At 36.5% G+C, this 17,510-nt stretch overlaps 1 pseudogene; it reads right to left on the bottom strand.

The window, feature by feature from the left end:
• Positions 1-7,824: 7,824 nt before the first annotated feature.
• On the bottom strand, positions 7,825-12,432 carry LOC137724439 (uncharacterized; annotated as a pseudogene).
• Positions 12,433-17,510: the final 5,078 nt, after the last annotated feature.

Raw genomic sequence — 17,510 nt, 5'->3', positions numbered from 1 at the left:
GATGGTCCCAGGTTAATCAGCAGAGTCACAATCAGTTGTTGCACGTATGGCCCTGAAACATGTCACGATTACGATCATTGTAACCATTGGGACGTCAGATTTATGATCCATGTAGATGTAGGGTTGTAGACTATGAGAAATGTTGTCTACTTTCTGAATATACAAGCAGCTCAATCACTTTACACTCGCAAATGATAATCCCAACTAGCCATTTGGATGGTCTCTCTTTGGTCAATAAACTAAAACAAATTTTAAAGTCCATTATTAAAACAGAAAATTGACAAATTAAAGTGATAAGGCGAAACTCGAATTTTTATGTTAGAAAGTTCAGAGAATAAACCCTTCAGCAAATTCAACTAAGTAGAACTGAACTAGCCATTTCGATGGTCACTCTTTGGTAAACTAAAACAAATTTTAAAGTCCAATATGAACATAGAAATTTGACAAATTAAGAGATTATGTCAAAACTTCAAATTGCATCGAATTTTTAGGTTAGAATGCATAGAGAAGAAACCCTTCAATGAATTCAACAAAGTAGAACTGAATGTTATTAGACTAAATGGTTAGTTGGATGTGTTATCCTAGTCACACAGGCAAGCCTGATCTTGACCGGATCGATAAGAGGGCATTAAAAAAGGGACCCGTTGAACTTAAGCTATTAAAAAGAGGGACCATTGCTATGATGAACCAAGCAAGAGAGTCCAGAATTCATGGTGTAAAATGATGTTTTTGCTTGGGGCATGGCACATCTCCTTTGTTTTAGGTACTATGCATTTTAGGTCCACAAGTATAGTGCCAAACAAAGTACCTAAAAGCAGGACGTGGTTGCATTGCATTCCACGACGGTTCAATAAAATCTTCTGCTTAATTAGTTTTTAAACTTTTTATAGACGTTGAGTTTGCACAGTAACTCAACTTTGTTGGGTGAAGGAAGAAAATTAAAAACTAGAAAATATATAGGAGAAAGTGAGGGATGAAGGGTGGAGGAAGAGAGGCGGAAGAAATTAAAACCTATAATTGAAAATAATTTTAAGTTTTTGAATTTAAGGTTTGGTTTTATTCATTATCTTTCACTCTCATTCAGTCATGCATTCATTTCTATTTTACTTCACGTATTTCTTCTTTATCTTTAACAAAAATAAAATATTAAAAAACTAAAATCCAAAAAGTTACCAAGCAGGCACGTAGTTATTAAGTGAACATGCCAATGGATAAGGGTTAGACAGAGCATAATGGATAAGAAGCTACTTGATGGGTAGTACAAATGATTGAGTGTTGAGCTCTGGTGGGATAAGGATGGTACTAGAAATTGTTGACTTGGTAGGATCCTTGATTGATATCAATCCCATGTAATCAAACGTAATCCTGTATAATTAGTTTTTTCTTTTCATTAACGTTAGGGTTGTATACATATAAATGCCTCTCAATGAGAAGAATACATATATCATTCAAGCATTCTTTTTTTGGCACTAGAGCTAGGTTTAGAAAAACAAATAAGAGTTTTAACAAAAAAAAATTACAGTACTGTTCACTTTAACGAAAAATCATATTTTTACACTAAAAAATCAAATCTATTACAATTCATTTTATCCTTTATTTTGTCCTTATCGTTAAAACTCAAACCCATTTTATTAGTTTTTCTTAAAAAAATTAGAAAAATCGCTCTGCTGTGCGCATAACCCAGCGCTAGAACTACCAGCCGCGCCGCCAGTTGTGCAGCGCGTTGTCCGACCGCTAGTCGCGCCACAAGTTGTGTTGGGCACCGTCCAACCAGCATGTGTCGCCGTCGTTGTTGGACTGAACCCACTCCATTCCGTTCGTCTCGTTTTGTTCGCTCCATTCTGTTTCTCGCGAACCCTGATCTCCATTCCCTCTGGCTGCCTGACTCGCAGGCTGAATACCAAATTGCATGATCTCATAGCAGACCAGGATCTCGAATCACCTCGACTGCTAACCCACCACTGCAAACGGCCACACCTGATCAATACCGTACCCGCATCTCTGCCTCTTCAATCTGTATTCGACTGAAAACCATAAATTCTCGACCTATTGCTGCCCGAAATCCGTTGAACCCGCCTGAAGAAATTCGTTGAGTCGTCCACATCACACCGGAGAGCCAAACCTGCAAACTCGTCTCAGCTCACCCCTGCAATTAACAATCCAAACCAGCCCCTACTGCTGCTTCAAAGTTTGCAGACCTACACTGTCTCTTTTTTAATTGTGTTTTGTTTTATAAAAAGAAAAAAGAAAAAAAGAAAAGAAGAAAAAGGAAAAAGGAAAAAATAAACAATCAGCTTTGTTTTTCACTAGGCTTTTTTGTTTTGTCGTTGGGCTACTTTGTTAGGCTCATACTAATTATTTGCATAGCTCGGTTTGCTTGGAGTTTAGGCTTCATCAATCATGGACTCACATTATGGCCTCGATAGTCAGAGCTAAGGCCGACTATAAACTTATGGCCGAGAAATTGTCTGCTTTGCTTACCGATACAGGTAACGATGGTAAGGATTTACAGGTTTCTGCATCTATTATGAATAATATATAGATAATTGATTCTGGTGCTACTAAACATATGACTTGTGATTCTAGACAGATACATACCCTAAAACCGTCCACCAAAACTTTTGTAAGTGTTGCCAATGGTAATGTTGCCCCCATTATTGAGGAAGGCACTGTCTCCATTTCTAATACCCTTAATCTTGATATTGTACTTGTTGTCCCTACCATTGATTATAATTTGTTATTTGTTGCTCAAATAACTGTTGCCCTTCATTGTCTTGTGATTTTTTGGCCTTCCTTTTGTGTCTTTAAGGACATTCGGAATCGCAAGATGATTGGTAATGGTATTAAAAAGAGGAAGCTCTACAACTTGGAGTTGGCATCAGACAGTACCCGGATTTTGACTCAAGCTCTTGTCGTGGAAGGGTCTCATGAGGAGATGAATAAAGATTCGGAGGTTTGGTTATGGCATCGCCTCCTTGGACATGCTTCTTTCGGGTATTTACGAAGGTTGTTTCCTAGCCTATTTGTCAAGCACAATGTTTCTAACTTTAAATGTGATGTTTGTGAACTGGTTAAAAATCATCGTACTTCGTTTCCATTGAGTTTGAATAAAAGTTCAGCTTCATTTATGATAATTCAGTCTGATGTTTGGGGACCCTCTAAAACTGTTACATTTGGTGGTGCTTATTGGTTTGTTACTTTTTATTGATGATTGCACACGTATGACTTGGGTTTGTTTGATGAAGTCCAAAAGTGAAGTTCCTTCTTTGTTTCAGCGATTTCACAAAATGGTGCAAGTACAGTATAAGTCACAAATACAAGTTCTTAGAAGTGATAATGGCGGTGAGTATGTGAATTTTGAACTTCATGCCTTTCTTGATCATCATGGTATTGTTCATCAAACTACATGTCCGTCTACTCCACAACAAAATGGAGTTGCAGAATGCAAGAACCGTCAGCTTCTGGAGGTTGTTTATGCTTCCTTGCTTGAGGCGTGTCTTCCCCTATCTTATTGGGGAGAAGCTCTCACCTCAGCAGTATATCTCATTAATCGTGTTCCATATGGATCAGTTAACTTTCAAACACCACTTCAAGATCTGTCCTCGCATATTGATGCCCTTACAGTCCCTAATCTTCCACCTCACGTGTGTGGATGTGTGGCCTTCATTCCTCTCCACAAACAATAGATGAGTAAGCTCGAACCGCGAGCCTTACAGTGCGTGTTTGTAGGATATTCTTCAAATAAAAAAGGATATCGATGTTATCACCCTCCAACGGTTTGTCACTATGGATGTTGCATTTCATGAGAATGATATGTACTTTGCTAATCCCGAGTCTTCCCTTCAAGAGGAAAATCATATAGAAGTTCAAACTCTTAATTATATTATTCCAAATACATATATTGTGAATGATATGGATTTAAGTGGTGATATCTTAGAAAGAAGTGATGATCATTCACAAGAAAATAATGTTGTGAATGACTTGGAGTTAAGTGGTAATATCTTGGAGACAAGTGGTGATCATTCGCAAGAAAACAATGTTGAAAACCTTGAAAGAGACAAGCGGACACCAGACAACTCACTATCAGCACCGCTAGACAACTCAGTGTCGCCAGCTGTCTCACAGTCAGTCTCGTCACAATTGAGCCCCAATAACCATAATCAATCATCTTTGATCCCGGATGCACCACCATGTCATATCCTTGATCGTGTCAACGGAGGTATTCCTAAAGTTACTTACGAAGCTGACCCTAAATGAAAAAATAGATATCCAGTTAATAAACCCAACCTCGAGTCTAATGTATTATACCCATTAAGCAATTATGTGTCTACCAGTCACTTGTCAAAATCAAATAAGTCATTCGTGCATCAATTATCTACTATATCTATTCTTAACAGTGTGCAGGAGGCTTTACCTGATCCACGTTGGCAAGTTGCAATGAATGAAGAATTGAAGTCTTTGAAGAAGAATGCTACTTGGGAGATCACAGACTTGCCGTGTACACTGTATAGTACAAAGTTAATGGGACGGTAGACCGCTTCAAGGAAAAACTAGTAGCGAAAGGGTACACTCAAAACTATGGAATCGACTGTACATATACATTTGCCCCAGTAGCCAAGACAACACAGTCTGTGCTTTGTTGTCATTGGCGGCAAACCTTAATTAGCCCTTACAACAGTTCGATGTGAAGAACGTATTCTTGCATGGAGATTTGACAGAAGAGATTTATATGGATCTTCAGCAAAGATGTAATGCTCCAGATAAATACAAGAGAAAGCTGTGCAGATTGAAGAAATCCTTGTATGGTTTGAAGCAGTCCCCTCGAGCATGGGTTGGAAGATTCATAAAATCTATGAAAGCATTTAGTTACAGACAAAGTAATTCTGATCATACTCTGTTCTTAAAAAGACAAAATGGGAAGCTTACTACACTAAGTGTGAACGTAGATGATATGGTGGTGACAGGGAATGATCCGGAAGAGCGTGCGGCCTTGCAAAGTTACCTGTCTATAGAATTTAAGATGAAAGACCTTGGATCCCTGAAATATTTTCTAAGGATAGTAGTATCAAGAAGCAATTCTAGAATTTTCTTGTCTCAAAGGAAGTATATTATTGATTTACTGCACGAAACTGGCATGTCAGCATGTTAGCCAGTAGCTACACCATTAGAGGAAGGATTAAAGCTCAGTGTTGATCCTAATCAAGTACCAGTTGACAAAGGGAGATACCAAAGGTTTAGTAGGTCGTTTAATGTATTTGGCACACACACAAGACCAGACCTTGCTTATGCCTTGAGTGTAGTAAGTTGATATGATTTTTACCATCTACAAAAGTAGGGATAAAAACACATGAAATACTTGCAAGAATACAAGACTATTGTAGTATAGATGCTCATGCAAGGTCGTTCTCCTCAAAGACTATTTGGATAATTTATGTAGAAACAATTCCTAATTAAATATTTAAAATTAATAATTGAGAAAAGAGATTCTGAAATTGGGTAATATTAAAAAAACGAATTTCAATTAAAAACTAATATGACAAAAGAAAGGAATTTTAAATACCAATTTATAAAAGCACTAGGGTTCCACCATCACCTAGCAATCCTATGTATTTTTACCAATTACTTATGATCTACACATGCCACTTTGAAGGTTAGGTTTTCCTAATTTATATTCTACTTGGAACCTCCAACATTGAACGTATATCTAACATGCAACCCGTCTGGACGTTCGGATCGAATCTGAACATGAAATACTCATTATGTTTTATGAAAACCCTTTGAAAAACCATGCAACCCTTAAGACGTGGTGTTCATCTTAAGTGAAGTTACAATTATTAATCACAAGAAGCCAGCGTCAATTTTAGGGAACCTTCCGACCAAAATTGCATCAAATTACTTTTCTAAAGATCCTAATGGTGATTAGGCATTAAGACAATTAGATAGTTTCAATCACAGTGATCAATAATTCAAAGTATACATGCAATCAATTATAAGCAATTAAATAAAAATCACATATTCATGCTAAGGCTTAAGGCTTCACCCTAGTAAAATGAATTAGTTACGCATATTCATAATTGAAATCATAGAAAATATTATTAAGAATAAAAGGAATGAAAACACCTTAAAGTAGAAATTCTTCAAGAACCCTAGCCAAGTTCTCTGTCTCCAAAGTAGCATAAAAATAAAGCGTCTCTGAGATTAAGAACAGCCAAGCAATATATTTTGCTAAGCCATTGGACAAACCCTGAGACATAGCGCTCTTATTCCAAATAGGAAACTAAATAATTATAAAATATCTTAGAAAATAAAACCCTAATTAAACTAGGAGAATCTGCCAAGTACTTGTCCAGCCACGTTTTAGTCTCAAATCTTCTCCAAATCCTGCCCATAATAGCTTGTTTTAAGGATTAGGACGTTCTGAACATATGTCCAGAAGGCCACGAACCCATCCGAGGTCATCTTGGGCTCCAAAAACGCAAGTCGAGCCCAAAACGCACTATTCCAGCACTGCACATTGCTCCGGTATTTTATTGCCAGAAAATAACTGTTTGGTAGAAAAATCTGATATTTTGATACAATCAAGCCAAGTGACTCACGAACGTCCTCCAATTGGAATTACTCCAAAATTCATCCATTTGACAATGTTTTGCTTCAGATGAAGTTGAAAGTCCTATATTAGAAATACAATTCAAAGTATCAAAATTCTTCTAAAATATTAACCAAAGTATACTAAGAATAGGGTAAAATATAGGGAGTTTTAACGAAAAGCCCATGGTACTGTTCGCTTTAATAAAAAACCACATTTTTACACTAAAAAGTCAAACCTGGTATGCCCTTTATTTTGTCTTTATCATTAAAACTCAAAATTTTTAAGTCATTTTCATTAGTTTTCCTTAAAATATATAATATGAAATTGACTCATCATAAGTCAATATATGCATGACCCTGGAGAGCAACATATGAAAGTAGTAATGAGGATTTTCTGATATTTGAAGGGAAGTCTGGGCAAAGGAATTTTGTTTAAGGAATAACCATCTTAGAGTTGAAGGTTATATTGATGCAGATTGGGCAGGCTTGGTTGACGATAGGCGCTCAACATCAGGTTACTTTATATTCATAGGGACTTGGTTATGTGGGGGAGTAAAAAGCAGAATGTGGTTGCCCGTTCCATTGCAGAAGCTGAATATAGAGGTACAACATTGGGGATTTGTGAAATTTTGTGGCTTAAGCTTCTATTAAGTGATTTGGGTATAAAGCATGATCATTCCATGAAATTATTTTGTGATAATAAAGCTGCCCATGATATTGCACATAATCCGGTACAACATGATAGAACAAAGCATGTTGAAGTTGATCGATTCTTTATCAAAGAAAAATTGGAAGCAAAAATAATTGAGTTACCGACAATAAGAACGAAAGATCAGTTAGCACATATTCTCACAAAGGCTGTTTCAAGTCATAAGTTTTCAGGTTTCTTACACAAGTTGGGTATGTGTGACATATATGCACCAACTTGCAGGGGAGTGTTGACTTTGTATTTTAGGTAGGGTCCTTGATTGATATCAATCCCATGTAATCCCACGTAATCCTGTGTAAATAGTTTTTTCTTTCTATTTACATTAGGGTTGTATACATATAAATGCCTCTTTGAGAAGAATACGTACATCATTCAAACATTCTCTTCTGAAATGATATGACTCAAACGCATTCGGATGTTGCTTACAGTACAGCTTTCTGTGTGTTAGTACTCACATTTCCACACTGCTACAAAATTTACTATGAACATTAATCCAAAATTTGTGCTCTTCCGGTGAGAACATCGGATTTGAAGAACACTCCGGGAAACTGAGAGCATCAACAGATCTTTGATTAGGAGGACTAGAAAACGTAGATTACTTCTTAACGCTGATGATTTTCACCACAACTAGTTCTGAACAGTATGGACAGCTTCCAAATAAGACATGAAATAACCTGTTATGCAAGTATACACAGATATCATAAATCAAGGAACCATAAAAGGAAGCCGCGTTTGCCACTAAAGAGTTAACGACTGACAGATACAACCCAAATAATTCTGAATTCCAAAACGTTGCGATGATTAAAATAATTGCTATTGTCCTCATAACAGAACGTTTTAATGGGATGATTTCAATCTGGAAGTGCATGTAATTTCTTTGATCATCTGATAGTGAAAATGTTTGCACATGCCATATAGAATGTCAACCGAAAATTTATATTATCAAATATTGTAAATGGCAAGTAAAGCAGCACTCATGCATACAGAAACAGATTAACCATGATGCAAGAAACTTAAACATACTGCCTTCTTGTGGTGATAGAACGCAACCAGTCCACAAGACATATGCTGTGGAAAGCCTTGTTGCAGCTGGTATTATCGCATGTAGTCAGTTCCAGTTCTACTCTTACCTCTAAGCTCATCATCTACATTAGAACTGCCAAGTCAATGACTGAAAAAACTCGGTAAATACCAAAGAATGTATACATAGAATTACCGATGGGAAGACTCTGAGCATAACAAATTCCACATTCAACTTGGTGGTCATTCTTCTCGACATCAGGGGGCGTTGGCAGTTGAGTCTCCAGAAGACATTCAAGAAATGGTTTGTCTTGAATCCTATGTAATTAGAGTAGATAATTCATAATTGATAGATAAATACATTATCAGTTCGTCTTTTATTTTCTTCAGTGTTCTCCTTGTAAATTTGAAAGACAGCAGTGTTATAACAATATTCCCATTATAGCAAAGTTATTTTTGATTCCCATCCTTTGGTCTAAGGCTAATGTAGAGTTCACTGGTGAAGAAAAGCAGAGGGGATGTTATACAAATTTAAGTGTACAAACAGATACGTAGATTCGTCAAAAAGGATGATTCAAAAGTTAACACCACCACAAAATTCATATTTGGGCTACCTTCAAAACAAGTATTAAAGCCAGAATACAGATTCAAGGACAAGGAAGGGATGCAATGATTTACCATCTTTTGCTATTTCTTCGCCATCTGTTTCTCAACAAGTTCACAAATGGACCTGAACCAATAAAACAACATCTAACACAACTTCATACTCACAATTGAATGAAAAGAAAATGATAGAAAGTAGGAGTTCTAGTAACTGATTGAGGTGCAATCTCACTCTGGTAAAGTTCTAGGATCAATGGAATTAATGGACAACACGATGCAGAAATCATTTCCTGAGAAACAAAAACCTCAACAGATTTAACACAAGAAACAAAAGGGAGAAAAATTATCAGTACGTATGAACTCACCTATAATGATTTGGCGAGAAGATACATCAGGGGATGCTTGTTTAGGATCAACAACCCAAAGGGGCCTGTCGATATCATCCAAAGTAGACCAAAATGCCTGAAGCGTCTCCAGATGCTGAGTTCAAGGATCAATTGTTGATAGCTTTCAGAAAGCGTCCGAACCCAATAAAATAACTCGACTACTGAGATAGACAATATCTGATGCAACATTTCGTATGCAATTTGAAGAAAACAGCAAACACCTTTTTAAACTGCTGCACCACGTCTTTCAATCTGGAGTTTGATGACCATTTTAAATTAAACAAATCTGGTACATTCTGAAGAAGAACTCAAATATTATTTGTCCCTCAAATGGAAAAATGTTAACCATCCAAAAATTTGAAGACGTACTGCTGAAATTGGAGGAGGACATTTGGGATGTGTTTTATCCAAACAAATTTCCATAACATGCATGCTGCCCTTGAACTTTCGACAAAGTAACTAAGGCGATTTTTCCCTAAACAACGTCATACTAAAGCAACAACTGAGGAGTAAATATGAACTAGGATAACACTACTGCGTTAGAATTAAAAGGTATATACTCTGAAAAGTATTAGAATTTTAAGTATGATTCATGGCAAATTGAACTTTTATTCTGATAAACTTTGGGATTTGAAACTTCACAAACACCCAGGTAACGTTTTATAATTGCTTTGATACTTCAAAACGGTCTAAAAAAACATGGTCTCCCTAGCATATTCCTTTTATAATTTCCTTGATATCACGAAAGGAAAAAGGTTGAGACAAAATCAAGAAGAAATGGCTTGTGGATGAAGATTAACACAGTTCTGAACTCGGTAGCCTGGAAATAGTATCCAACACTTCTCTTTAGATAAAGCACGTTTACTATTCTTTACAGCTTTCTAGTCTATGGATACATACAATCTTCAAACTTTTGATAAATAAAGGATTCCGTAACGTGTTTATAGCGTAAACAATTTATTGAGACATAACACAAACATGTTTGCTAGCACTAATTCGTTCGGACAACTACGCATCTCCACTTCCTTCTTATATTCAAATCACTATAATTTATCTGGAATACTAGAAACCAAATAGCCCTGACCCTTGTATATAAGTTCTCAACATATCCGAACTAGAAATTTTTAAGTGCTGCCGACACATTCTTTTTCCACTTTGGCATAAGCAAAATGAATCAAGTAAACAAGTTTGTGGATAATGAATGTGAATAAGAATATCTTACAATATCCAAAAGCTGAGAGATGTTAGATCTCCACCGAACCTCGTCAGGTTCTCCCATCCAACCTCCTCTATCTGCATTTATAGGATCATCATCAAGTCAAGGATCGTAACCAAACAACATTATAGTGACAAACCCCATTCTGCCACTGAATATCAATGAAGCAGCAAAAGTTCATATGTAACCAAATTTAAAAATTAATGTAAACCCAGTCGTTGCCAATAAATTCCACAATGGCTTTCACATAGCTGCTAGTGTTAGAACATCAAGATACAGGTTCATGTGAAGAAATAATAATTATTAACTGCTGCAAGCAAAACTTCAAGCAGATTCTTATGCGTAATGCAGATGTTTTCCTAGTTTCAATGGGAAATTAAATTAAACTTTTATAAAAGGAAATAAAAGTTGAAGCAATGAAAAAATAAAATTAACTGAAATGTGTGTGCCTGGCCTCTCTGAAACCAGCCTTTACTCCAAAAGGAGAGGTTTGTCCTTTAAATTGGGGGTTAAAAAAGTGATTTCCGCACACCTTGACCTCTCCTCGTTATCTATTGCTTTCAAATTGAATAAATCAATAGATAGAAATAAACAATGTGAACGCAGCTAGAATAATGAGGTGCGAAAATCATTTCCTAAGTCACAAACACCAATAACATTTTAAATTTACTTTTGGTCCTTAGAAAGTACATATTTTAGAATTTCCAAACATTTAAAACATAATTACTTAAAAAAAAAAGTCTAGCAAAAGATGTGATAATCCTGCAAATAAAATATTCTTCGTTCAAGGAATTTCTAAATGACCTGCAAGAATAAAGGGAGCATACTCACCTCCGAGTACACTGCAAGGTAAAAGGTAGATGCTTGGGCCAGCTCTCTGCATCTCCTCTGCTCAGCACATTCCGGCGCTCAATAACATTTGGGATACATCCATTTATATATAGACAAATAAACCCATATACAAATACAGTACAGCATCCATATTATACTGGACATTGGCTTCAACGGATGAATAATTTATCTTAAATTCGGATTTCTTAACATTATCATTGGGGAATTTTAGCAAGCACTTGGTGAGCATATTCTTTCATTTTTTTAAAAATACATTTTTGTAAGCTAAATGGAGAAGAAGTACCATTTCGTTCGGAGAGCGATAGGCCAAGCGTTCCCATCAACCAAATTGATGTATTGTTGAAATTTTCAGGCTAACCAAGAACTAAATGTAGATTAAGAAATTAATATGGAATAGTGAGTCCATGCATAACAGCACACATAGATAGAGATAGCCTTAGAAATTCAGGTGATAGAGACCTTTTTTGTACTTTTTTTATTTTTCCGATGAGAATGCAGGGTTTGAATTTAGCGTTTGATTTTCTGTGATGGGTTTTCGATTTTGTATTTATTGAGTGGAAAAAGGGTTTCATCTGAAAAATCTGATTGTCTAGGGTTTTTTATTGCTGACTATTGTTGGATTTATTTGTATATTTTTTGGTGATATATTTGTATTTTGTTTATGTTGTTATTCTCAATTGGTGTATAAATATTTGGATGTGCAAGACATGGATATCATACAAGAAATGCAAGAGCTGAAATTGGAAGGGATGATACCCTCTTGTCCTCGGGATTTTCCTCCGGAAATCGTCCACGAGTTCCTCATTAGGCTACCTGCTACGTCTCTGGTCAAATGCACCTCAGTGTGCAAGACATGGAGGTCCATGATCATAAACCGAAGCTTTTTTAGCGTTCATCTCACCCGAAGAGGCAATCTTGCTGGCCAGAATGGCACTCACCTCCTCCTTCTCCACAGGGTTTGTGGTAAGAAGAGAACCATTCTCTTCAAAACGGGTTGCCATGTAACAGACGAGGTTCACTCTCTGCATTTTGATAACCAGGCTTTTGACGAGGTTCATTTCTTCGTGTAGTTGGAGTTTGTGACGGGCGATTCCGGATAATGTGATTATGTGAGTGGATATATATATATAATCTGGGGAAATCGGTATACACTAATATTGTTTTAGACAGCGAATGGTGTCCCTTGCCATAAGTGTTATGACACTAAGATAAATATATAGATGGTCATGAAATTATTAACACTGAACGCAGTCAATGAGTTTTTGCATGGAGTTATATCGACATGTCAATCGAGTGACTCATTAGTTGCTATAATATAAATTAGGGAGTTTTAACAAAAAATCCACTGTACAATTTACTTTAACCAAAAATCATATTTTTACACTAAAAAATCAATCCTAGTACTATTCACTTTACCATTTATTTTGTCCTTATCGTTAAAATTCAAAGTTTTCAAGTCATTTTCATTAGTTTTCCTTATAAATTAATACTTAGACTTGAGACCAGTCATTGTTGTCATGTGTATTGGCATTTGACTTCTGTAATTCTACACTACATCACAAGGGCAAGGTTATCGAGTGTATCACTCAGGTTTATGTAGTGACATGTGAATGTTCAACAATAAGTCTCTAAACATCCGATATGAAACATTTAAATGCTTTGTTAATGATCCTAAAATTCTTCAATTAGAGTGTTAAGTGTTTTTGTTACTAAGAGACTTAAATTCAGAGAATAATGTAAAGTTTTCACATTAGAGGTTTGAAGTTATTAGCCCTACCCTATTAATGGTATAAAAGTATTGTTATAGAAAAGGATTGTATTTCGTTGCAATTCTAACAAATTAGGTTCTTTATATTTGTGCTATATTGACTTGGGGGCTACGTAGGCGCAACTCAAAGTTGGTGAGACACCATTCTCTAATTATCATTCAATGTAAAACTAAAATGTGTTTAGATTAGTCTCATTACCTCACCAATTAAAACCTAACATATGACACTCTCAACCCAAAGGTTAAGAGAAATATGTCGAAGTGATAGATTAATCAAAGCATTGGTTAGCAGTATTTTAATAAATTAATTATGATAATTGATTATTCAAATGTGACAAACTCAAAGATGGGACTCGAAAACTGTTTCGAAAATATATACTGGGTTTGGACCGAGCCCATGTAGGCCATGTCGCCTTAATCACTTTGGGTTTATTAATTGACAAAGGCCCAAACATTGAGTTTTGGCAAGTGGCAGAGTGAGGGGTATTATTCTATTAGACAATCTTGTCTTTATAATCAATACACTTCCCTCCCGTGTTGGTGAGAGTATTTCGGTCTCATTGAGAGCTTTTTTCACCGTTTGTGTGAAGGTTATTAGTTTTTGGTTTAATGTTTTAGCCGTCGGCCCTAGCTATGATCAAAGTCGGTGGCAGTCTTCTTCTTTTTATTCCTAATTTCCCTTCCTTCCTTTCTGTTAATGTTTTCTCCCCTGCTTTCTTTCCTGACCAACGTGGTCTTTGCATCCCACAAGAGGTAGATCCTGGTGAACTATGTCTCCATACTTTTCTTTTCTATATTCCTTACTATCCCTTCATCTTCATGTCCCTCATCCCTCTACAATTCCGATCTCTCTCTCTTCACCTAAATCGATCTCTCTGACTTGGCTCCGTGTTTCCTCAATTTCGGTCCAAATTCAATCTAAATCACCTTTAACCCCTTTTGTTGCGGCTTATCGAGAAGATGCGTAGAGTTTCGGTGTTCACACCGACTTAGGTATTCGTATCACCATCTTCTCATGGTCTGCTTTTGTTGGCAGTGTTACTTGTGAGAATCCCACTAGCTTCATTGTTTCCATCTACCTAGTGGCTACGATTGGAGAGGATTTCTTTATTGAATAATGGAGTATTCCTTCCTTCCATTTTCTGAGGCGCTGTTTGGTTCGTTTTTTGGCGTTCGTTGGGTTGCTATTCAAGCTAATCTTGAGGTGTTACGGCGCCAGTTATAGCAGAAACCTAGGATTTTCATCGGTTTTCTATTTGTTTGTGGGCCTAATCTTTTGCTTTGGCTTTTGGTGTGTTGCTTGTTTTGTTGTTGTTTAGGGACTTTTAGGTCGAGGTGGACTTGGGCTTTGAAAACGTCCTCTTGTCTCCATTGGTGCGGATTTGTACCAAGTCCTAGAATATTTCAAAAGAGTTAGCTTGTCTTAGGAAATATCTCGATAACATCAAGGGCTCGAAGATAACATGATTGATCATGATAAGGACTTGCTCAAGTGAAGCTTGGTGTGGAAGCCAAAAGATTATCGGTTTAACATGAGAGAGAAGGGATTTGCATGGCTGCATGACATTGTTGACTGGATGGTTTAGGCTTTCCTAGGGTGATAGCAAGGCTTCTAATGGCTGAGACGTTTCATAGAAGGTTGTGGAAGTTACTAAGGTTGAATGGATGATGATGCTTAAGGCTTGAAGTATGTTTCTGGGCTAAATGAAACTCTCTGAGCTTATTTCCTGGATGGTTCTCTTTTCCTGCGTTTCTTCTATCTATCTTTGTGTTACCTCCAATATTTTCCCCTTGCTCAAATGGTTTCTCTCTCATTATGTAAGTGAAGGGTTCTTCTCTAGGCTTTAAATGAATTTCCCCTTATGGCTTGGTCTTCCCCTTCTTTTCTCCCTAGCCTTCCTATCATTCCCCTTTTGGTGTAAGATAATTGCACTGTTGAGACTTGCAATTTGCTTCTTCTCGAGGCACGACTTTCCTAGGCCAACCTTCCGCAGGTGCTACTTCTGGTAGCGCTCTTTATGGCTTTTGTGTTGGTTGTCTGTGCAAGTTGGGAATGAAAAGTCAGCATTAAATGCCTGACTTGCTAGGTTTAGCATACATTAAATGCAGAAATCTAGTTTAGTCCTAACTAAGGGGTTGGTTTGCTAGAGAAAGGGGTAAACTAGGTTAGTTATCTCTCAATGTTGCTAGCGTGAAATGGAAAGGGTATGGCCTTGGATCTTTGGGCCCCCAAGCAGCCCAAAGTCTTTCATAACCCCGATTCCACGTAGGCGCCCAATAACCTTTTGTAACCATCCACATCACAATCCACTTGACAAGCCTCGAGTGTGTGACTTGGGCTTAGCATGAATAATGACTAGCATGAGGAAGCTTCGTGTGATGCCTAGGCATGAGCATGGCATGATTTATATGAATATCTGACTTAATTACCGTGGACTGGCATGACATGTTTGTAAATATATTCTTCATCAATCCTGCACCTTGGCATGTGTTTGGGCATGAATGTAAGCTTTGCATGACAATTGGGCCTTGAGACTTGGTTGGGTTGGTGTGTAACATTTTTGGGCCCCAACAGTTGTTTTCAAAGTCTACTTTTCCCTTGTGTATTTATTTTGGGCCTTTGCTTTGTAACTTTTCTTGGTAATCAATTTTACCTTGGTATCAAAAAAAAAAAAAAAAAAAAAAAACAAACGAGTGAGAGAAATATAAGTCTCTCTCTATCCTTGAGTGTGAGAGAAAAGAAAAAGAACGAGCAAGATGGTTTTCATGAGTTGAAAACTATTGGGGTTGTGTCTTAAAAGTCAATTTTTGTAATATTGGATATTATGTATAATTTCATATTAATTAATTAATTAATAAAAGAGCATGTTTTGTTCATTCATAGGTTTTTTTTTTTTTTTTTTTTTTTTTTTTAAATAAACGATATTATCTACACTAAAGAGGAGGGGTTGGGTTTAGCCTCACAATAGGTTAGCAATAATGTAGTTCAAATTCGCATTTGGCGAAAATCCATTCATGAGTTGGTTTTATATTAAAAAGATAATAGACTAAAGAAAGAGTCCATAGGACTTAAGGTATGGAAGTAATGTCCTAACTCTTAAATGAGGTTAGGGCATGGAGACTTGTATTCCATAGTCACTTAGTCCTTAAACAAAGTTCCTAGCTGTTTGGAATGTCAACTGGGCATTGACTATCTAGAAAGGCTGGTGTATATCCCATTAAGGCTAGCATGGTCTAGTGCTACACGTGTTGGACATGTGCTGGATATACAGGTGCTTGTTTGTTGAACAAGTTTACTGAACACTGACCACTCAAGAAGCTTGAATGTATAGATTCTTACCACATGTCAAACGCTACAAAGCTTCTTGTTGTAGTATGCAAATAGTTCTCAGACCTGAGGCATCATAGGTACCTTGTTTTTATAGATATGAACTTTGGTTTCATCACCTCAAAGCCTTCATTGTTTCGCAAGCCCAACAGTGTGACAATCGGTTTCATATGTATGAGCATGAAAATACATGAATTTGCAATATGGAATCTATGAACTTCTAGTAAATTTTCATAGAAGGAGACATCCCTCAAAGCCACGTGAAGATCCATCTCGGAAATATCTACGGAGAGTAATTGTTGATCAAAATACGTTTGTAAGAAGGGGGCTTCAACATGAGATAGATCATAGTGATCATAGATGACTACATGTGACTAACATAAATCTTGATCGGAATATGGTGTCACTCATGGTTTATGAACTTAAATAAATTTAATTAATTTCTCTGTCTGCTTTAGTTAGAACCTAAAAGGTCAAACACCTATGATAAGTTTTAGTAACATTTTGTGGATGATGATAAGATAATTAATTGTTAGTTAAATGGATTAATTATTTGGTCCTATTAGACATAATCTTAATTAAATAGGTTTTGACCTTTATTTAATTAAAAGGAATTCAAGTCACGAGCCTAAAGTGAGCAAGTGTTTGAGCAACGTGCATGGGATTGTTGAAGTTCCTTTCGAGTACAAATATAAGGATAGTATAGCAGCACAAGTAAGGGCGTTGAACCACAAGGACCGATAAACAACTTAGTAAAACCTTTGACTCTTACAAATTAGCATTAGTTAAAGACTCCTATGACTTAAAATGGGGGGTTTGAGTAATTTTGGAAAAGAAATAAAGACATAAAGAAAAGGGAAAAATTAGAACTATCTAAAAACAAAACTAAGACATGGAATAGGTTAGAAACGTTTTTAGGACATAAATCTGACTTCAAATAAACAAAGGCCTTCCTCTAAACATTCCTGAATCAGTGATATGATCTTTTAACTTATCCATTTTAAATGCACAACTAAGATGTTCACATATCTAGCATGGCA

This window comes from Pyrus communis, chromosome 1 (genome assembly GCF_963583255.1).
Source record: "Pyrus communis chromosome 1, drPyrComm1.1, whole genome shotgun sequence".
NCBI classification, from domain to species: domain Eukaryota; kingdom Viridiplantae; phylum Streptophyta; class Magnoliopsida; order Rosales; family Rosaceae; genus Pyrus; species Pyrus communis.
Note: the sequence above shows the minus strand (reverse complement) of the source record. Positions and strands in the feature narration are given on the sequence as shown.